Genomic DNA, 24,058 nt, shown 5'->3' on the forward strand with positions numbered 1-24,058 from the left:
GTTGGAGGATCTGAGCTACAGGGAGAGGCTGAACAGGCTGGGGCTGTTTTCACTGGAGTGTCGGAGGCTGAGGGGTGACCTTATAGAGGTTTACAAAATTATGAGGGGCATGGATAGGATAAATAGACAAAGTCTTTTCCCTGGGGTCAGGTAGTCCAGAACCAGAGGCCATAGGTTTAGGGTGAGAGGGGAAAGATATAAAAGAGACCTAAAGGGCAGCATTTTCACGCATAGGGTGGTACGTGTATGGAATGAGCTGACAGAGGATGTGGTGGAGGCTGGTACAATTGCAACATTTAAGGGGCATTTGGATCGGTATATGAATAGGAAGGGTTTGGAGGGATATGGGCCGGGTGCTGGCAGGTGGGACTAAATTGGGTTTGGAGATGTGGTCGGCATGGACGGGTTGGACCGAAGGGTCTGTTTCCATGCTGGACATCTCTATGACTCTATGACTCTATAACATCAATATATTTGCGTTATGGATATGTTAAGTGACAGTACTGTGTCAACTGGAATGGAGTCTCAGTTAATAACAACCTCAGAATACAATCCCAACTAAAATATGTATCAAGGAAAAGAGAAACAAGCTGACGTAAGATATATATAGCATCATTACACTTCTGGTTTTAAGACAAAACTGTCTAAATACTACTTGCAAGCATATAGATTTAAAATAAGTCCTACAAGAATTCTTCTGTTTTTCAATTATTCCAAATTGCAAATGTGACTGATTTCATTTCAGAGTGACTTTCTGCTTCACCATGCACTGCATACCAAACTCATTGAAAGTCTGGGCCTCCAAGTGGAACTGAATTCAAAAGGATTGCTTCTGGGTACAATTCCTCCTGTTGGTAATTTAATGTAGCAGCATGAGCACAAAATAAGAAATCCATTCATGACTTGTCTAGTCTAGCTCACCTGCAGTGAAAACTTCACATGGCATAATTAGTATGTTGCTTTCAATTTATTTAATCAATGAGAATCGCTTATGTCCATTATTCAGAACATTGTTTCTCTCAAACAAATAGACATTCCCTATTATCGATTTAATTATCAATGTCAATTCTATCAAAGTAATCTTCATTAAGTCAATCAACTATTTTTAATCCTTTCTTCCAAAGTGCATTTCTTCAAATTGCTAACTTTTCGTTTTAAAATGTGTATTAAGATTTAAATTTTGAAAAAAAAACTTCATTCAGAGAACCCTTCTGAATTTGCAATAATGAAGGACAATTTTGCAAGAAGCAAAATTTGCAATTATTCAATGTACTTTCTTTCACTTGGGCTCATGAGTGTTGAGGAGTGAATTAATTGGAAGATGTAGATGAATGTGAAGATCAACAAAAGTGTGAATTTGATTATATGGTGAGGGCAAACAGTGCAGATAATATGAAGAAGCAAAATAGGAAACAGAGCACTGTGTCAAGTGTAGTGATCGTTACAAGGTCAGCTAGGCAGACCTCAGAATATGTGTTCCCTGAATGCGGCTGTTAATCTAGTCCAATCAGGGAGCCTTGGCTAACGGATATAAACAGCAGTGTCAGACACCCTATTCACTCTGAGAGCTGGTTCTGAGGGAGCTGGACCAGTGTCAAGGACTTTCCACCTATAAATAAAGGGTGACTTGGTGACGGATACCAGCCTCTATGGAGTTTTTCAGTGGCGATGAGAGTAAAGCACACTTCTGAAGAAATTCACTCGCAAAAGTAGTCTGAGTTGGGATAAGGATTTCTGACATGATGCCATTATTTGGGAAGCTTGGCATATTTGATCCTGCTGAAAACTGGGCCTAGTATGGGGAAAGAATGTGTTATTTTTTTTCCAGGCAAATGACATTGGGGCAGATGAAAAGCAACAAGTAATTTTGACAGCTTGTGGACCCGCAGCTTTTTCAGTTATTAGGAGCCTGACATTTCCTGAAGCACCAGATACTAAAATCTGTTAAGAGTTGATGATATAGTTAAAGAATATTGCAAACCCAAGCCTTCTCCAATTTTACTCAGCAATTCAAGCACCAGGGGAATCCTTATTGGGATTTTTGACTAGGTTAAGATGAATGGCAGAGATATGTGACTTTGGTTTAACTCTTAATGAGATGCAGAGAGTCCATTTGATATGTGGAGTTAATAATGTAACCAGGCAAAAGCACTTACTAGATCTCAGCCCATTGGCCCATCTGGTCAAGATCCTGGTGTAGTCTGAGGTAACCTTCTTCGCTGTCCACTACACCTCCAATTTTTCAAACAGGCACTACAGCTGGCTTTGTCATTGGAAAATGTGGCAAGTGGAACATGTTCATCGAAAAGTGTTCCAATGGAAGTGGACATCGTCGCCAGTCTGACTGAGCTTGGAGAACACCACTTCAGTAAAGACAATTGCATAGCCTCACTCAGGACATATCCTGAACAGGGGGACTCTAGGTCAGCCCACAGCAAATCCCTAAAACAAAGCCAAGCCTTGGGCAAAAAGTTAACAATTTCTTCAGAATCCGGGCCAGTAGGCTATTGTAGTTGCTGCCATTGTGTGGACTTGAGACAACAAAGGAGTCCCACTAGACCTAAATTAATTAAGAAAGCTCATAGGCCGGTATTGAGGAGAAAATGCAACTACATCTGGTTTCAATAATTAAATTGCTTAGCAATATCCAAATCAGAACCAATCAAAATAAGCATCTAGTTCAATGGTCGCCCAGTTTTAATGGTGGTTGATACTGTTTGAGAGATCACAGAACCAGTCGTTAACAAAACCTGGTCTGAAATTCAATCCTGAAGTTTGCAGAAGACCTTGGCTAGACTGAGAACCTATACCGGGGAACCTTTATAAATTAAGGGTACAACTTTGGTTCCAGTCTCTCATGAGAAGCAGCTGGTTCATTTATCACTGGTTATAGTAAAAGACTTGGGCCCAAGCTTGAGGGAGGGAAATTGGTTGAGAAAGAAAGATTCATTTAGGTTGGCTCAACATACTTTGATTATGAAATGGCTGCCCAAGTGAAATCCTAAACCTGTAGGTTTTTTCAGAAGTTCTAGGGACTATTAAAGGAGCCAAGGCCACCTTGCATGTTGATAAAAAAGCAATTCCATGATTTTGCAAGGCTGGTCCAATGCCATTTGCCTTACGAGCAAAAGTAGAGGCAGAAATCAGAAGGCTGGAAAGTGAAGGAATCATCGAACTAGTCCAGTTTGCAGAATCATACCGGTTGTGAAGTCTGATGGATTGGTTCACCATTGTGGGGATTTCAAACAAATGGTAAACCACTTTTGGCTGCTGGATAAATACCCCAATTTGTTTTGCATAGAGGCTTTATACGCAAAGCTGATGGGAGCTGTCCTTCACAAAGCTGACCTACATGAGTCATGTGTACTTGCAATTGCGGACAGATGAGCATTCCCAAGAGCGTGCTATAATTAATAAATGAGACTGCCATTTGGGGTATCATCAACTTTTCTGTGGTTGATTGAGAACATTTTACAAGGTCTACCCCAGGACACCATTTATCGAGATGATATGCTAATATCAGAAAAGATCAATAGGAGCACTTAGAGAACTTGGACATAGTCCTTAAACATTTCTCACAGATGGACATAAGCCTTAGAAGGGAAAATGTGTGTTCCAGGCACCCTAATTGACTTAAGTGGGCTACAGAGTCTACAGGACTAGGTTACACCTGTTGGAAGGTAAAGTGAAGGTGATCAAAGGTTCCCTAGCTCCTATGTCTGCACCGGAGCTTAGGTCTTTCCTTGGGTTGGTGAACTATCATGGAAAGTCCGTACATAACCTGGCATCCATCCTGGCACCTTTGTATCAACTCCTAAAAAAAGGAATTGGTCACGGAGCCAAGCCATAGCTTTCAGGGAAGTGAAGAAGCAGCTATCATCATCTAAGGTGCTGGTACACTATGATTCCAAGTGAGATTGGTATTTACATGCGATGCCTCCTGGTAAGGCTAGTATGAACTCGTAGGTGGCCCAATGGAGAGGAATACCCAGTAGTGTTTGCAACTAGACTTTAGCTAATACAGAGCATCAATATTCATAGATAGAGAAGGTATGGCAGTCATATTTGGAGTCAGAAGTTCCACAAATACCTTAACAAACATAAATTTGTAATAATAACAGACCACAAACCCCTGCTAGGTTTACTTAAAGAGGACAATGCAGTGTCGCCCATAGCTTCAGGCTGAATTCAGCGATATGCTCGAATACTAAGTGTGTATTAATACAAGTTGGAACACCACCCAGGAGGCCAAGTAGCAAATGCGGATGCATTGAGTCGCCTCCCATTGACAGTAACACCACCAGTGGTACAACCACCGGCACAGTACGTCACGGTTTTAAATTTTCTGAACACACTTCCTGTCTCAGCTGACAATACCAGATTTTAGAGGCAGAAAGATCCAGTCCTGACAAAACTGAAACAGCTGGTGGTGATGGGAGAAACCAAGGACTTTTTGGACCTTGAGAGCTCAGATCACTGTAGAATACAGCATATTATTATGGGGAGCGAAAATGACTTGCCCGAGCAAAGGTCACCACCAGATACTGACTCATCTCTACAAGGGTCATCCAGGAGTTTCCAAAATGAAGATGTTGGCAAGAGGTTATGTCTGGTGGCCAGGATTGGATGCAGACATAGCTACGCTGGTGGAGCAGAGCTCAGAGTGCCAACAAGGACAGAAGTTACCACCAGCATCTCCCCCACATTTGTGAAAATGACTGGGTAAACCCTGAACTCTATTAGACATCGACTCTGCAGATCCTTTCATGGGCTCAATGTCCTTTATCATTTTGGACTCAAAATGGCTGGACATACCTAGAATTCATCGTCAAATATGGGCATGACAACAGACAAACTGTGCACGTCCTTTTCAAGATACGGACTGCCAGAAGTGTTGGTCACAGATAATGGGTAATCACTTACCAGCAGAGAATTTGAGTATTTCTTACAGTTAAATGGTATTCAACATATAAGTACTGCTCCATACCATCTATCATTTGATAATCTGACAAAAAGGGCAGTCCAAACTTTGAAGGCAGGCTTAAAGAAACAGTCTACAGCTTCCCTGGAAAACACACTGTCTTGACTTCGATTTGGTTATAGGATCACCCCTCATGCAATTACAGGATAGCTCCAGTAGAATTGCTGATGGAGAGAAAACTCCACTTCCGGACCTGGGGGAGACTGTGACACAATATAGGAACGCCAACGCTATCAGGAATGAAAATAAAACTCCGCTAAATGAAAGAGACAGTTTATTTCAGGGGGATAGTTTTGGTGTAGGAACCACGGGAATGGCCCTGCTTGGGTAAGAGGGATGGTCAATGAAAGGTCATGTCCAGTGATGTATGAAGTTCAAGTAAGTGCGATGGTATTGAATGACACATAGGCAGTACAAAAGCTGCCAACTCACAAACGGTGCAGGAACAAAACGTGCCCAGCTCCCTGATAGTCTTTCCAACTTTCCAGAACCCATGGGCTCTCCCTCTCTATCAAGCATTAAAGATACCTCAGAGTCTGAGATGGAAATGGCAGATGTCACTGCCTCGATGCCTTTACCACCTGAAGAGGAGAATGAATTTCTTCCGAGATGCTCCAGGTGCAAGAGGTGAGCTACTGTGCATTACACATTGCCCATATTAGAGGAATCTGACCTGATGTTAAAATGTCCCAAGAGAAGCTACAAAAAGAAAGAACTGACCAATGTCCATGGACATGGGGGTGTGGGGGTGGGGGGGGAGGGGGGGTTGGAGAGGGCGGAAGGGGAATGGGATAATTGTGATTGTAATGAAATCAGCCAGGTGGACCTCACAGAATACGAGTTCCCTGATTGGGGCTGTTAATCTGGTCCAAAAAGGGAGCCCTGGCTGACAGATATAAACAGGAGTTCCTCTGAGATTTGGCTATGAGGAAGATGGATCATTGTCAAAGACTCTCCACATGGGGACGTGATAAAGGCTTCTGTGGAGTTATTTCATCAAGGTGATTTATTTCTGGTGAAAATAACACTGTGAGCATGATATAGTCTGTGTTCACCTTTGTAAAATATACTATCAATACTGTGTCTATTATTGAGACAGATGTCTTGAAGAACATTAATACTGATTATTTGAACAGCCAGACTTACAGATTGTCTGATTTCTATGCATATTGACTACATATACTGAATACACTGTAACTGCAAACAGACTACTATTATCCTTGCTGCAACAGAAGTGAGGTGGGTACTTTTCAGATGTCCTGATGCCATCTAAATGCCTTAACATTACTCTGCACGTCTGGTCTAAAATATATGCAATAGTACAACACAAGGAACACATCTATTAGTACAACAAATAACAGGAAATGATTTACATTTTTCATGAGACACTTCCTAGAACAAGATATGTGGAGTGACATCTACAAAAGACTTCTGCTATGTTTAAGCAAGGGCAAAGTTAAAAGTGTTCAAGAGTTTTCAATTCAATTCTTGAAGAGTCAACATTCAGGAACATTTAAATTTTTCTCATTTATCCATTAATGCAAATAGCCTACCTAATTCAATTTAAAGGTATTTGCGAGCTGCCTTTACTGGAAAGCAGATTGCTTAAAAAATAATGTTAGGCTTTAATACATGCAGTAATGAACTCCATGTATAAAGACCATCACAATTGACCATGTATATTAATTATTTACCATTTCCAATCTGGAAAGTTAAAAGGGTTCTTCTTTCCAGTCAAAGCATTACAGTTTACTTTCACAAAATGACTTTTATGCCACAAAATAAACTTCAGTAAGCACCTCCGTGTAATTAAACTCAGTATTATCATACATGACTAAATGCAATAGATTTTCTGCTAATCTATGCCAGTTGTGCAGGGGCAGAAAGGTCAAAAACTCAGGAATTAGAGAGAGCAGCCATAAGCACAAAAATAAAACAAAAAGCTAAGGATGCTGGAAATTTAAAACAGAAAGGAAATTGCTGGAGAAATTCAGCAAGCCTGGCAGCATCTTTGGAGAGAAAGCAGAGTTACCATCTCAAATCCAGTGATCCTTCTTCAGAACTTCAGCACTGATTGATTCTACAAATGATAGCTTCTGCATCAGTCTTGCCCCCCAAACCCCCCCTCCCCCATATAATCAATTTGAAAGGTGTAAACAAGAATGAGAACTGTGTTTGAAATGTGAAACAGAAGTAGGCTTTGCCACCTACTGCACGGTCACCTGCAACCCATCTGCCATTGGTAGACTGCAGGGTAAGTGGGCCAGACTTGTAGAAACCAGCCCAGTGAGGTGGACAGCAGCATTGGGAGTTCAGGGACTTTGCTCAAATTGGGATTGCTCTTTCAAACTCAAGAGATCCTCCATTAGGTGCAGGCTGCACCGAACCCATGTGCACAGTTGCAAGGGCATATCTGGCAATCTGTCTAGATGGCATTGGCAACCCTGGCTGCAGGGGAATTATCAGTGGCAGCAGCAAAAGGCTCTTAAGTGCTCATTACTCAGCTAGTCTCAGGCCTAAATTGGCGAAACTGTGGATGGACAGCCCACAATCCTGCTCACTCTCAGTAAACTATGAGGAGAGATAAGAAGTGTCAAGTATGGCACCTCTGTCAACACACCCCATCTTTACATCTCCCCTGCCCTCTCAAAAACTACTTACCCCTCCATCTTTGATGGTCTGATTATGGTCACCACTGCACTTAAGTTCTCTTTCTCCAGTTCATTCCAGGAACACTTTGATATCAGCAAATGTGCTGGTTATACCGTGCTTAGGTTAAAGTGAGTGGTTAATAAATATTACAAGAGCCTTTTGGTGTACAATCAAACATTACAAGCTGAATGCTGCATTTTTCTTGCTAACTAAAGCTTGCATTGGGTGTTTTGGTTTTCATACTTTGGTTTTCCTGGGAAATTGGATGTCTTGTACAATTTAACCCAATGTCCTCTCGTAGATAATAGCTTGCAGATGGGATGATATTTTGTCATGATCTTTGTGATTATCAGTCAAAATTCAACAAAATTTGATTCTTCTTAATCTTTCATTTCCCAAAGAAATCAGAAGGTTAGCTGCCTGTCTTACCTTAGCAGCTATTTGTTGTTCCAGGAAGTGAAGATTGCATCTTACATTACATAATCAAAATTCTGACAGTATGTCAATGGAGTGTCAATCCCAGCACAAATATTTGCTTTTCATTTTTACTGTGCTCATTAGAAAGCTAGAATAAAAAGTCTGCATTGTACTGTGGTTTTGTTTTGCTTTTTTTGTCGGCTTCTCCTTGTTGTTTGAAAAGTAGCAAGCTGGTGCCAATAGGTGACATTCACACCATAAAAGACAGAACAGTGACACTACATTTGCCTTTTTTATGTATTGTAATGAAAATCGAACTCTTCCCTAACTTTACCATACTCTCATCTATAGATGAATTTCCCTTTCAACAGCTGTATTGAGTTGTGTGAAAGCTACACCAGAGTTTTAGTTGATCCATTTGATTTCAGTGCTGCAACTGTACCTGAACATCAAAATGTAAGGTTTCGTTTAACAATTGTAAAACATCTTGCCATAACATTGAGTCATCTTCTTGTTTTATCATCTGCAACAGTGGGTAAGAATTTTTTTTCCCGCGTGAACAATCATAGGGGCTTTGTTTCAGGATGGAAGGTGTTTTTGGGGATGTCAAATCTTTTGAACAGTTGTGAAAATTCAGCTGTAAAATCTTTAAGCTTATCTTCACTTTCCAGTTTCTACACATTGTAAATTAACTGTAAACGTGTACATGCCCTTCTACTTAAAAGTAAACAAACCTGTTTCTAGATTATATAATAAGGTTTCTGTGATTTTTCTCTCTCTATATTGAAGCGTAATGGCTACCTGCTCCGTGACTTTAAATTGTATGCTTCTTAGTCTCTGGAGTTTAAACCTGATGATCGACAAAGCTACTCCTCCTACCACAATTCAAAAATGGAAAAAGACTGAAGCTCCAGTATCCAGTTTAAGACATCATGACTGTCGACTTAAATGTCTGCATTCCACCAACCTTCAGTTTATTCTTTAATCTCATCCAGGAGCAGGACCTCTATACCATGAATACCTTCAGTTTATTAGATTCCGTTGCCCTTTGTGGATTTTTGCTTTTATTTCTGAAATGCAAGCTTGTCACAACACATAACTTTTAAAATGTCCCGTCACTGTTTTAGTAAAATGTCAGATTGCAGTTTTGACAGCACAATCTTTGTGCTGTTGCTGTTTATCTTTCCCACACCAGTGACATTGGGTTATGGTGACTACTGTGCCTTCTTCACAATTACTCTGTTTCTGTGCAGCCACGTGTTTACTCATGAACTTTATAGAGTGCACAGAATCACTTGGTTTTTTTTGCCAGTACATCTGTCACTTCGAATTAGTGAATTGGATTTTTCTTGCTCTCATTATCAAGTCAAGTAAATGGCCTTCAACAAAATCAAGTCATCATTTGGCTGTAAAAAATACATAATGTACATCTAAGACCCTCTTGTAATGATTCTGATTTGGATTAATGCTTCTTTAAATTTGTAAATTCATAATTTCCTACCCGCCATCATTTTCTAAAGCAAAACACAATACCAGTTCACCTATTGGTTTGAACCTGAAACTTGTTCAAAATACTTAGGTAATTGCAATGACTTCTCCAATCATTTCTTTTGTTTGTTGCTGTGTTCAATGTGCTGCTCAATCACTGGCCAATTCCTTCTTGTTAACTGTTTCCTTGTTGCTTCAATATATAAGTGAGTACCACATAACAATTCAATGTGCTATCTGGCATCACTATTGTGCTAAATGGGATATACTCAAACCTGATCTAGCTGCTCAAAACTTGGCATTCATAATGCACTGTGGGCCATCAGCAGCAGCAGAATTGTAGTCAACTACAATCTATAACCTCATAAATTGTCATAAATTGACCACTCATTATACACCCAGAAGGAGAAATCGATTAAACTTGGAAATTACACATACTGTACCAAATTCTCTTGTACACATTAAAATGGAGATCCAGTATGACCATCGCAAGATCTGTTAACTGCTTGTTCCCTCTAGGCTACTGCCATCAAACTGAAGGGTCAACCATGATTCATTGAGCTGCACAGGAGAGTATGTCAGGAGCAGCTCCAGGCATGAGATGCAAACCATTAAGGTTATTGTACGTGAAAAATTGACAGCAGCATCCTGTAGTCAAAGGTAGGCAATTCCACAACCAGTAGAACAGACCAATGCTCTTCAGTCTTTACAAGCCAGTTATGGATAGTTGTGGACAAATAAATGATGAACTGAAGAATGAGGCCCAAAAATATTCCCAGGCTCATAATGGCTGAACCTTGCATTCCAACACAAAAGACCAGTGCCAAATGGCTGATCCATCGCGACTTCAACCTGTGGCTAGAAACAACACAGATGCGAGTCCTCAATTAATTCAACGAATCCCATGAAATATCAAAAGGATGATTTATTAAACTGAATACAGCAAAGGCTATGTGCTCTGACAACATCCCAGCTGTAATACCTAAATCTTGTGCTCTATAACTCACCGTCACCTTAGCCAAAACAACCATGGATGCTCACATTCCCAAACTTTATTTTGAAAAAGCACCACACTATGACATTTGCAAAAGCACCGGGTTTAATTAACAACAAATAGCCATTAAGTTATTGAAGCCCTGCTCCTCCTGTGACATTCTCATTTGCTGTTTCTCACTAGTGAAATGTGATTTCCTGTAGCTCATTATTCATACTCTATGACTATAGTGATGCTTGGAACTGTTAATGAGAGGGAGACAGAGTATCAAGTGTTGCTGACTTTTCCTAGGTTACTGTCAGTGCTGACAAGCTGCTCTTCCAAGCCTACAGTGAAAAAGAAAGCTCAGAATGCCTACGACACACACACCAATTGTCTTCCAATAAACTGCATGGAATATCTATGTAGTTATATGTATGTCTGTGTAGCAGCAAAAGTGAAGGTGGATGAGCAGGATATGTGTCCTGCCTACATGCTTGAAAATAAAAATGTTCATTGCAACCTCCAAGGGGATTGTGAGCATATCGTTTCTAAATCCTACAGTCATTCTTCTAACAGAATCTATTCTTTTATATTATGTGCCAAAAAAAGATACATTACAACTTGAAGAAATAGCTGCACAGTGAGAGAAATTAGACCAAGTTATAAGCCATTCTGCGCTTCAATTAGAAATGGTCCTACAGGCCTTAAATGCTGCTGTGATCCCAGATGAGAGCTCTGAATTTATGTTACAATCTCACTAGGAATCAGTAACTTTTCTCTTAAAGTGAATTAAGTTTGACTTCCCAGGTACTTACTAAGACAATAAAATCTCAAAATTCAATGATCTGGAACACATAAAATACTTTGGTATTTTTAGTGTGTGAAGTCAGACAGTGAAGTAATCCAAAATATCTACCACTTATACTCCAGCATCCAGAATTAACATCAGGTAAAGAGGGATGAGAGACATGCTGGGTTGTACACCTTGCAGATAACATAAAATATCAAATGCAGTCAAAATAGATCCTATAGATTTTTCAGCAATGAGTATGGGTCATCAATATTTTATTAAAACTTTTTCTCCTTATAAGGGATGACAAAGAACTGTTTCCAAAGCTGTTTCATCATACTGTGCCTCAATGATTGTTTATGTGCTGATCTCTTCCTCTGAGACTAGATTCCTAAAGTTACTCTAACAACTAACCATAGGCACAATTCCAGGTCTTTCACAGATAGCCAGCTTCACTAGCCTGACATTACCCCTAGGGTTTCCCTGCACTCTGAAATTTTACTGCTGCATCAAGCAAATACTGCTTCCAGGCTAACTTCACCCTTATTCGGAGTTACACGGAATCATCAACTGTGTCCAGGACTTCTTCAAAACCCCCAATATTTCAAATTACTTCTGGGATTTCTCTAAGTCATATCTTCTTGGAGCTTACCATAGCAGTATGGAGCCTTGCTGGTCACAGTCAGTAGTCTGCTCTTTCACATTACTACCAAGCTGCAAGCACACCCCTGTCTGCAGTGGCCTAAAACTAAAATTGGAATGCTGAGCCAAGCATCCAAGACTCTTCCACTCTGCACATACATTAGAACTCCCAGGGCCATGTCAGATATTTTAGTCTTCAAAATCCATCCCTGAAAAATATAGCCTTGCATTTTTTTAACAATGGGCCCAATGACAACAAAATTAACTATACAGAGACCTCCCTTTATTTCTCAGAGTTTGGTCTAAATCTAAATTTGTTGGGTTCTCTTTTGGACTTGAGGAGACTTCTAGATCGGACAGCTGTCTAAAATAAGCATATACCTTTTACTTATTTATGATAGAATTTCAAGCCCACTGAAAAGCTCAATCACTAATTATTTAAATAAATAATTTGACCATTCTGGATGTAGGTTTGCTTGCTGAGCTAGAAGGTTTGTTTTCAGACGTTTCGTCACCATACTAGGTAACATCTTCAGTGAGGAGAAAGTGAGGTCTGCAGATGCTGGAGATCAAAGTTGAAACTTTATTGCTGGAACAGCACAGCAGGTCAGGCAGCATCCAGGGAACAGGAGATTCGACGTTTCGGGCACAGGCCCTTCTTCAGGGCCTGTGCCCGAACATCTTCAGTGAGCCTTAAGATAAAGCATTGGTGACGTAGCCCGCTTTGTATTTATATGTTTGGGTTTCCTTAGGTTGGTGGTGTTATTTTTTGTGGTGATGTCATTTCCTGTTCTTTTTCTCAGGAGATGGTAAATGGGATCCAAGTCAATGTGTTTATAGATAGAGTTCCGGTTGGAATGCCATGCTTCTAGGAATTCTCATGCATGTCTCTCTTTGGCTTGTCCTAGGATGGATGCGTTGTTCCAATCGAAGTGCTGTCCTTCCTCATCCGTATGTAAGGATAAGAATGAGAGTGGGTCACGTCTTTTTGTAGCTAGTTGATGTCCATGTATCCTGGTGGCTAGTTTTCTGCCTGTTTGTCCAATGTAGTGTTTGTTACAGCTCTTGCAAGGTATTTTGTAAATGGCATTAGTTTTGCTTGTTGTCTGTATAGAGTCTTTCAAATTCATTAGCTGCTATTTTAGTGTGTTGGTAGGTTTGTGGGTTACCATGATGCCAAGGGTTTTGAGTAGTTTGGCAGTCATTTCTGAGATGTCTTTGATGTAGGGGAGAGTGGCTAGGATTTCTGGACATGTTTTGTCTGTTTGGGTTTGTTGCTGAGAAGTCTGTGGACTGTGTTCATTGGGTATCCGTTCTTTTTGAATACACTGTATAGGTGATTTTTCTCTGTTCAGCATAGTTCCACTGTGCTGCAGTGTGTGGTGGCTCATTGAAATAATGTTCTAAAGCAGCTTCGTTTGTAGATGTTGGGATGATTGCCAACCAAGGAAACATATAAATAGAAAGTGGGCTACACCACCAGTGCTTCAGCCGGAAGCTCACTGAAGATGTTACCTAGTATGGTGATGAAAACAAACCTTCCAGCTCAGCGAGCAAACCTACATCCAGAACGTTAACCTGAGCTACAAATCTTCTCAAAACACTTAACTTTGACCATATGTAAATTGTTGTGGACCAGACCAAACCATCTCCAGGAGATAGCCTCGACACGAACTTTCATCTTATTTAAAGGCAAGCATAAAATGCTATGTTCCAGATGTAATTTGATTAGTCAAAATACTTAGCTTTAAGCACAACACACTTTATTCTTCCCCTGCAGTTAAAATACAAACAAAAGAAAGAAGAATTGGCATAACTTTAACTCTATTGGAAAACTTAACAGAATGATGGATTATTTAACTACTGAACAGCAACTGTTCCAATGTAGCAACATCCCATAAACACAAACTTGGTAAAGGCAAATTGAGTAAAATATATTGTCTCACATTCAGTGTTTCTCCAGTCCAGAACCCTTGTTAAATTGCATAATTCTAACCAAACTCATCTCTAAAATCCAAAACCTAGTTCTCAGTTTCCCCCTTTGTAACTGGACCCTTGACCCATAAACTACAATCAGTAAGAATAGGCGACAATAATTCATCCATCATAATCCTCAACATCTGTGCCCTGCAAGGCTGGATCTATACTCCTTCTACACTCACAACTATGTGGCCAAATTCCACCCCAACTCCATTTACAAGTTTGTTGATGATTCCATAGTTGTAGGGCCGATCTCAAACAATGACGAGATAGAAGACAGAAAAGAGATTGAGTGTTTAGTGGCATGGTGTAAAGACAACAATTTCTCCATCAACATCGGCAAAATTAATGAACTGGCCATTGATCTCAGAAAGTGGAGGGGAGGCATTAAAAGGTGCTGAGGTGCAGATGGTTGAGAGCATCAAGTTGCTGGGAGTGATACTCACCAACAATCTGTCCTGCTCCACCGACGTTGAGACAATAGTCAAGAAAGCACAGAGTCTCTCCTTCCTCAGGAGGCTAAGGAAATCTGGCATGTCTACACGAACTCTTTGCAATGCTGTCCATGGTGCATCAAATGGATGCATCACAGCGTGGCTGAGAAATGTTTTTCCCAAGACCGCAAGTAACTACAAAGAGTTGTGAACACAGCCCAGTCTACTGCACAAACCAGCCTTCCATTTACACCTTCTGTTGCCTTGGGAAAGCAACCAGCATAATCAAAAATGCCTCCAACCCCAATTATACTCTCTCCACCCACTTCCATCTGGCAGAAGATATAGAAATCTGTATACATGTACAAATAGATTCAAGAACAGCTTCTTCGTCATTGTTATTAGATTCTGAATGAACCTATCAAATTTTAAAATTGATGTTGATCTCGCTCTCTGTACACCTTCTCTGCAGCCGTAATATTGTACTCTTCGCTCTGGTCTATTACTCTAATACACTTTATATGGTGTGATCTGCCTGCACTGCATGAAAAACAAAACTTTTTACTGTACCTAGGGACATATGACAATAATAAATTAAATCAAATTTGTGTTATATCTGTGACATTACACCATATATTGATGCTTGCATTTTCATAATCTAAGGTCTTTTTGCAGTATCAATTTTGAAATTTACTTTGCAGAGTAGATTATAAAATGGTTAGTGCCAGTTAAAACATGTAATATTGCCCTAATAGCTTATTGCATAAAGGCACCACTTGGCTAATGCATTGAATTATATAAATAGAAAGCACTCAGATCCTATTTACACCTTCTCAGCAAATGAATGCTAGAACATTAGAACATTCTGTGGTCCTAGGGAATAGAGTTAGCTAATTCCTAGTCACAGTTTAGGTGCTGCAAATGGTCTAAACATGCTGGAATGAGGGAGAGAAAACCAACCACATTCCATTTTCCTTCTTGCTATCCAGCAACACTTACTGAAAGAAAAATTATTCATGAGATATTGAATAGCTGGGCAAAAATCATTCAAATGAGTATACAAATGTAACTAGCATTTTAAGTTGCAGTTCAAGGAACCAATGAGGTACAGAACCATTTCCTTTTGGCACTATATTTTAACTATTCTAACTAAAATTAGACGTTTAATACTTAAAACGACCTTACCAGAAACTATTAATGCATAGAATTGGGCTTGACTATTGTGTCTTTCATCATTAAATCAGCACCCAACAATCACTAGCTGAACTCATATTTGAAAAGAAATTGTTTCATGAGGACTAAATCCAAAACTGGTACTCACGTAACCATTACCTGAGCATGAGCCAGCAACTTCTGAATTTAAAGGGAGTAATAGAGCTATAAAATTTGGAATACAAGTTTGGAATCAAAAAGGCATTAGACCAGAGATCAGTTCTGAAGAAGAAACATACTGGGCTCAAAACATTAACTGTTTCTCTCTCTACAGATGCTGCCAAGCCTGTTTATTTGCTACAGCATTTTCTTTGTTTGTTGCAAATTTCCAGTTAACAGTATTTTGCATTTATTTTGAGTCCCCAGATTGAACTTGTGGTAGAGAGGTCGATAGCTAGGATACCCTTCACGTTTGATACTACACTAAGTCCAGCAATTCCTTGCACATAGACAGATGTGGGGTGAGGCTCCTCAGCTGTTGAATGCAATGTCTAAACAGGACTTAGAGTACCAAATTTGGAAATGTGTAAAAACTGTATTAACCTTAATAGTTTAATTCTGCATTCTCGAAGACCCATTTTCAGCCCTTTAACAACCAAGTTCAACTTTGAAGCATTTATTTTGTGAATGGCTATCTGTTTTCTTTCTAACACTAATAAGCAATAAGGCTGCTGAATATTTTATAGAAAATTATAGAAACAGCTACCATTTGTGTCAAATTTGATGTGAGCTACTTCTCGCTGTCGGTATCTTAGGATTGTAGCATAACGATCTAGAAGTAGTTGGTATGCAACAACTTGTGTATCCCATTATCCTCACTCTTCAGTGAAAAATATATCTGCTACAAATTTCTTGAAGTACAAACTGATATTGTGGGGGCCATTCAAGGCCTTAGTGAATTAAGGTATTGTATGATGAATCCTCACCTCTTCTTATCATGTTGTCTGAGACATCTAGATTATTGATGGTCAAAATGTAGATTTTCTGTCACCATCCAGCTTTAAGGTTGGGACCAACAGGACTTACTTGGTCTAGTCTGGTGGAAGAAAGCTTCTAGATAGTCTAACAAAAGGCTCTTGTCTTAACAATATGCAGTTTATTGCATGATAGCAATTAGATACAAGTTAGACTGGTATGATACAATAGTTTCCCTCTTAGTTATTGTAACAAACATAGGTCAATCTCCTTCAAGATCCTTCTTCTATACACATCCATATGATGTTATCTTACCCTATGGTGTTTGATGCATTCCTCCCCATTAACCCTTTCGGAGACTACATCTTTTTCACAACAAATAGGCCTAAAGTCCTACTTCCTTAATCAATAAGAGTCACAAATTCAGAAAGAATCAGAGGAACAAAGAAGAAGGAAATTAAAGTCAAATTGGACACTGAATGAAAACTAAAGGGATAGAAAAATTGGATCTGCAGGGAGAATGAAAGGGAAAGATTGAAAGGAAAAGTATGAGAAGAATCAATGCTTCCATAATCTCAGCTCCTATTTCTTTTTAGCCCTGAGGATGCGAACCATCAGGTCCAGAGACGTGTCAGCTTTTAGTCCCATCATTTTGCCTATTCCGTTTCCTCAGTTGATAATGATTGTTTTATTTCTTCCCACTTCACTCCATAAATTTTCAATTATCAGTTTTACTGCATTCTACTGTGAAGATAGATACAGAATGTTTGTTCAAAGTCTCTGCCATTTTCTTCATTATTATTACTTTCCAATCTCACCTACTCAGGACAGAACATTTATTTTAACAATTCTTCCATTTTATGTATTTGCAGAAGGTTTTATTGTCGAGGTTTTTAAATTCTTTGCTAGATTATTCTCATAATCTATTTTCTGTCTAAAATCCTCCCCCAGTCTTCTGTATGATCAACCTACACTACAGAATCCTTTACTATAATCACTCATTAAATATTACCATATTCAAAGTAGTTGTTCCCTGATTGGTTCTCTACAATACAACAGCATTGATTTATTTCAACTAAGAAAAAAGAACATATTTGAATATTCTAATTTTATCTTTCGCATTTTTAAAACTTTGTGGAGTTACCAATTGAAGGAGATTTTAGATTAATGAGATTAGTTCAGTATAAGCAAAATATCCTTGGTTTGGTCCTAAGCGTATCAAACTCCTCAGGTAAAATACAACTCTTAAGTGTAATATGAAAGCAAATAAGCCATAAAACAAATTTATTCAACAGTAAATACATTCCAGCACATTTGTTTGTCTACTATTTGCTAACACTCAGCCTTATATTTTAAACATGAGAACATTACCTTCAACAAATGTTCCAACTCTAAAATTTGTCCTTTTAATATTTGACAATTTTCATAAATAAAAACAGCACTTGTTATCTCTACTGAGCTGGTAAGCTAGATAAGAAAACCAGCTCCCACCCCCATGCATACCTTTCATAATACTGTGGTGACTCGGAGACAAATTAGTAGTTGCTTAGCCACAGAGTAAGCTGTCCTTTAACTGAGAGTGACCCATGGAAGATAATCATTTTAGTTCTATTTATTTCTCAACATACTGAGATTGTTGCTATGTTTCATCAAACAAAACTCCTGAATGGTCAGTGAGGCTGTGATGCTTTCGAGCCAGCGTGAATTAAGATTCTTTTTGTTGCCATAGTTGAATGCTGAAACTTTGGCTTGAATACAAAAATGCAACCAGAATCCAGAAGACGTTCAATTTGATTTGATTTATTTATTGTCATATGTACCTAAGTACAGTGCAAAGTTTTGTTTGAGAGCAGTACAGGCAGATGACAGTAAGCAAGGACATACAGGAAAAATGACTTAGATAGAGGCATGCTGGTTACGTCGCATAGGGCATGCACTAGGAAAGATCAACATTAGCAAGATCAGCATTATTTGAAGTTGGAGAGTCCATTCATCAGTCTAATAACAAACAGGAAGAAGCTGTTCTGAACCTGCTGGTGTGTATGTTCAAGTTTCTGTATCTTCTGCCTGATGGAAGAGGTTGTAAAGGAGCATTACCGGGATGCCATGGGTCTTTAATGATATTGGCAGCCTTTCCATTGCCATGAGCCCTGTAAATGGAGTCCATGGATGGAAGGTTGGCTTCTGTGATGGTCCAGGCTGTGCACACAACCTTCTGCAGTTTCTTACAGTCCTGGGCAGAGCAGTTACCATGCCAGGCCATTATACACCTGGACAGTATGTTTTCAATTGCGCATCTGTAAAAGGTGGCGACTGTCCCTTATGCACATGCTGAATTTCGTGAGCCGCCTGAGAAAGACGAGGTGTCATTGTGCCTTCTTCACCGTCACATCTATGTGGAAAATCGAGGACAGGTTGTTGGTTGTCATCAGTCCTAGCAAATTGACACTCTCCACCATCTCAACCTCAGCTCCATTGATGTAGATGTAAATTCTATTTCTGTAGTACATAATTACCAAAAAATTTATAAAAACAAATGTTGACTGGATCATATAGTATTTTTTAAGTCTTTCAACCATATAAAAACTAAGGTTGCTACAATGGATGTAAGTTTGCTCGCTGAACTGAAAGGTTTGTTTTCAGATGTTTCGTCACCATGCCAGGTAACATCATCAGTGAGCCTCTGGTGAAGCACTGGTGGTGTGGTCCACCTTTTCTGCGGTGATGACTAGACACACAAGAATTCCTGGAAGCTTGTCATGCCAACTGGAACTCTATTAACAAACATATTGACTTGGACCCCATTTACCACTCCCTAAGAAATGACATCACCACAGGAAATTACATCACCAATCCAAGGAAACCTAAACACATAAATAAAAAGCAGGCCATAACACCAGTGCTTCACCGGAGGTTCACTAATGATGTTACCTAGTATGGTGACGAAACATCTGAAGATAAACCTTCCAGCTCAGCGAGCAAACTTACATCCAGAACCTCTACTGAGCTGCAAGTCTTCTAAAACTTGGTCACTATAAAACCAATAAGGTAATTATTTTACTAGCATTTCCAGCTCCATTAATCTTTTGTATTACCATCTGTGCACATCATCGGAAGAAAACTTGGACAGCATCTTAAAAACTCTACTCATTCTTAGCATCAATGATTATATTACAAATGAAACGTACCAAAGATTAGAAATTAAAATATCCCTCTCATTGTATAATGCATTCCAAGCTATTACACAGATTGTAATTATAAAACAAATAGATGCAAGACAAAAATAGACATCAAAAGATTACTTACTTGCTTTATTGAGCATTAATCTATTTGCAATGACCTCTACCAAAATCCAGAAAGAAAGTATTTTCTATTCATTAATTTTAAATTATTCACATTGATGAGGAGTAAATTAAATGGCACCTTAACCTAGAAATAGATCAAGACTGTGGTTAAGAGGTAATCTCATTTATTATAATTATGATTTTAATTAGCAATCCCAACCCACCTACTTTAATTAATGAAATAACTGTTAAGAAAATTAGATTCTGGCATGACACATTTGCACTTTAAGTTACAAAAATATCATGAATAATAGTTCTCAGATGTGTGTTACCTTAATTCATAACATCTGGTTTTTAATTAGATGCACAACCCTTTTTCTTACCTCCACCTATCCTTCACAAAATTGGCTGGGAAGTCAAAGGAGGCCGTTGCATTGGCCTTTTGAGCATATTTCCCACAAGAAAACAGCTCAAAAATATAACAAGATAAACATTGTTATTTTGGATAAATATTTGCTGTTTGTAAGAAACACAAACAGCGAGCAAAAAATCGATGTATTTATTGACTTTCTTATAATCATTGAATTAAACAGCACAGAAACAGACCCTTCGATCCAGCTCATCTGCACCAATCTGACACAGTACCATTTGCCTAATGTTTGGCCCAAATTCCTCCAAGTGTTTCCTGTTCATAAACCCATCCAGGAGCCTTTTAAATGTTGTAATTGTATCCGCCTCACCACTTCCTGTAACAGCTTCGTCCATACATGCACCACCCTCTGCATGAAAAAGTTACCCCTCAGGTTATTTTCAAATGTTTCTCCTCTCATCTTAATCCTATGTCCTCTAGTTTTGGACTCCCCCACTCTAGGAAAAAGACCTCGGCTATTCACCATATCAATGCCCCTCATGATTTTATAAAACTTGTCCAGGCTACCCCTCAGCCTTTGTCACTGCAGGGAAAAGCGACAGAAGCTGAGGGGTGTGTTTCTCAAGTTTTTTTTAAAATTCAGCACAATCCATCAAGTAAATGCTTCAAAGTAGCATTCCTGATATGAACCCTAAAATCTAAATATTGAGCTAAGTAACCTGAAACTATGGTGTGGAAGAAAAGATAAATAATGCCACAGTTAGGCTAAGTAACAAACCATAGGTTTATGGAATATAAAGAGACTATTTGACATGGTACACCTCAACTGGTGATCTGAAACGGCTATATGCCTTCTCCCTGTGCTTTTCTTGGATACTTTTAGGGTGGAATTTTCCACTGCTTGATGTGAAATGGACAATGATGAGAAAGCAGGAGAATATAAGGGTAGAAAACCAGGTCCAGACCAGTAGGTCCAGGTGTCGTTTCACCTTGACAATCTATCTCAAAAAAGGACCTCAGACAGTGCTAGCTGATTAACATGGGCATCAGCACGCTGCACTCTTACTGGAAGCTCCAACAGTCCTTGACCCCAGTATTAATGGAACTGAGCAGGTTCGTGTGCTTACTGATGTCTTCACCAAGTTCACACTGGCTATTCCTACCCATAACCAAACGGTCTCAGCAATAGCCATAGTGTTGGTATTTGATTAGATTGTCCATTTTGGTGTTCCATGTCAGATTCACAGTGATCAGGGATGCATGTTTGTGGAAGACCCTATAGGAGTTTTGTAAGGTTTAAGGCATTGCCAAGAGTCACAGTCCTCCCTAACATCCAAAAGGGAAAGGCCAGTGTGAATGATTCGCCTGTACTTTGCATGACTCTGTGCAACCTGAGCAAAATTAGCCTGAGGACTTTCTGAAGTGGTTTATGTTTATATTAGCACCTGTACTCATCCACAGACTATTCCCCAGATGAACTCTTCTTTAGACTACACTCAGTCCTCTGCACAGACAATTTCCTTGGGATCACTGCCTCTGTTGATGGCGATGGCCAGGTCAATGAGTGGATACCTGAGCATCACATGAGGCTAAACCGGACATTCCAGTTGGCATCCAAGAGCACAGAGAGAAAAACAGTGAGAATAAAAATATTGAATGTTCTCAAGGCTGACAGGACTGACCTTCCAATTGATGCAGGGTATTCCTCTGAAAACAGAATATCAGGGGTTGGAATAAGATACGGAATGTGTGGGACTCTGAACCTCAGAGTCATCCAGTGGCTGGACATAGCTTGCCACACCATTGCTGTTGTATCGAAAGCTGGGAGGTAGCCTCAGGAGATGATTGACAGAAGGAGAGGCATTGCTTGAGGCCAGAAGTGTGTTGGATGTGGAGTTAAGCTGCTCACTCGGCGGTGTTGTGGAACGTGAAGTATCGGTGCGTGCTCAAGTGAAGTGGAGTCAGAGAGTATTGCAGAATCTTAAATTGACCCCTGTGCAGCGAATCCAGGGGATACATCCAGTTTGGGGAGGTCCATTTCCTTGTTTATCCTTAATTTCTGTTCCTGTTTATAATGACCTGATGCTAGTGGACCAAAGCATCTCTGCTTCGTGATCTTTAGGTTTCTATGTGTTCAAATCCCGTGTAACTGTTAGTGTCATGTATTGTTTGTATCTTGCCTCATTGTCTGTTGCTTTTTCTCGAATAGTAGGGCATGCCAGTATGACGTACAATGTGGAAATATTTGAGAGTGGGTCACCTGAGGATATCAAGCCTACAATCAGATGGATAATGAGATATTTATTCAGTAACACAAATGGCCAATGACTTAGAAAAATAAGGTCCACATGTCCTTTATACTGAGAGGATATTGCTTGCTAGATTATCAACATTTTACTTAAACAATCAATTGAATCCAAAACTCAGTTCATTCAACTTGGATGTGTATTTCAATGAGGTTATCTCTGGCTTACCGGGATCAATGATGCTTTATCTGTTATGCTGTCTTAAATAACTCTTCTTATCAATGCCCTGATTCTCATCCTTAGCCTCAGAGAATGCTGTCAATCTCCTGATTCATCCACATCCAGGACATCCTCCTCTGTCGGCTCCAGTCTTGAATGACACAGCATTCCCCAAAGAAGAGCGACACCCTTTTGAGGTTATATTGCAAGGCCCTGTTGGAGTCATCCAGACAATAACATCATATCTAAAGGAGGCCTCTGGTCTGCTCCAGGAGAGCCATTGTAGAAATGTGAGCAGTGTTCTACTTTCATTCTGGAAGATTGTATAAAGGTGTCCTCAGCCATGTTTGGAGGGCAAACCCTCCTTGTCTCCTAGCAGTCATTACGTGATGATTTTGAAAAGAGACCTCTGCCCCAGTATTTTCTGATAGGATTTCCTGCACCAATGTTCCATTGCAAATGCTCTCTGCTCCTATGCCCCTAGATGCAATGATCAGCTGTGCGTCCTCAATGCAGTCTCAATTTTCTGATTGTCAAGTGTTTCCAGTCTTCCCCCAGATTGGACCAACTTCCTAATCATTAGCAATTAGGAATCTCCTTTTGAGCCTTCTCTCAATGGTATCCTTCACTGTTAGGTAAGCATGGCGGCCACTAAATTGCCTTGAAAGTTTTGTGCATCTCTACAACAACTTTGAGCAAGCAAGAAGCAGCAGTATGTGCAGAATTTGTGCAATTTGATGGAGAGGAGACAAGTGAGATGCCCATTGTGCCTTCCCATTTTCACCATGTCTAAGTGGGTTTCCTCCGGGTGCTCCAGTTTCCTCCCACAGTCCAAAGTGTGCAGGTTAGGTGGATTAGCCATGCTAAATTGCCAATAGTGTCCAGGGATTCTCTTCAGAGGGTCAGTGCTGACTCAATGGACCAAATGGCCTGCTTCCATACTTTGGGGACTTTACGATTCTGCGATTAAAGGCTGAGACCATGGGGTCATCTCCTGCCCAAGACTCAGGAAGGTGCCTGCTCTCTGGAGTGGAGAAGGAACCCATGATACTACACGTGTAGTGTCTCCCACCCTCCCTCCTCCTCTAACCTAAAAAAAAAGGACTCAGTCGGCTGAACAGGTAAACTACTTAGTGTTCTTGTTTTGGAGACTAAGTGTAGAGTTATGGCAGTACAGGCAGTGGAATGTTCCTCCTGCAAGATATTTGAGGTAGAGGTGACCACCGATGCTCCTGCTGACTTCACCTGCAGGAAGTGCAGCCAGCTCCAGCTCCTCACAGACCGCATTGGAGAACTGGAACTGGAGTTGGATGAACTGAGGATTATTCAAGAGGCTGAGAGGGTGATAGATAGAAGCTACAGGGACATAGTTACGCCAGAGAACAGAGGTAGCTGGGTAACAGTTAGAGTGGGAAGGGGAGGAAGCAGGGCAGTGCAGGGATCCCCTGTGGT

The 24,058-nt window shown here is 39.9% G+C and overlaps 1 long non-coding RNA gene across 1 annotated transcript in view; it reads right to left on the reverse strand.

The window, feature by feature from the left end:
- LOC122552007 overlaps positions 1 to 18,061 on the reverse strand; it is a 167,298-nt gene extending 149,237 nt beyond the window's left edge. Inside the window, exon 1 of the long non-coding RNA XR_006312256.1 lies at positions 17,991 to 18,061. This is a non-coding gene — a long non-coding RNA (uncharacterized LOC122552007). The remainder of the gene's footprint in view (positions 1 to 17,990) is intronic.
- Between the last annotated feature and the right edge of the window lie 5,997 nt (positions 18,062 to 24,058).

Source organism: Chiloscyllium plagiosum, chromosome 7 (assembly GCF_004010195.1).
Source record: "Chiloscyllium plagiosum isolate BGI_BamShark_2017 chromosome 7, ASM401019v2, whole genome shotgun sequence".
Taxonomy (NCBI): domain Eukaryota; kingdom Metazoa; phylum Chordata; class Chondrichthyes; order Orectolobiformes; family Hemiscylliidae; genus Chiloscyllium; species Chiloscyllium plagiosum.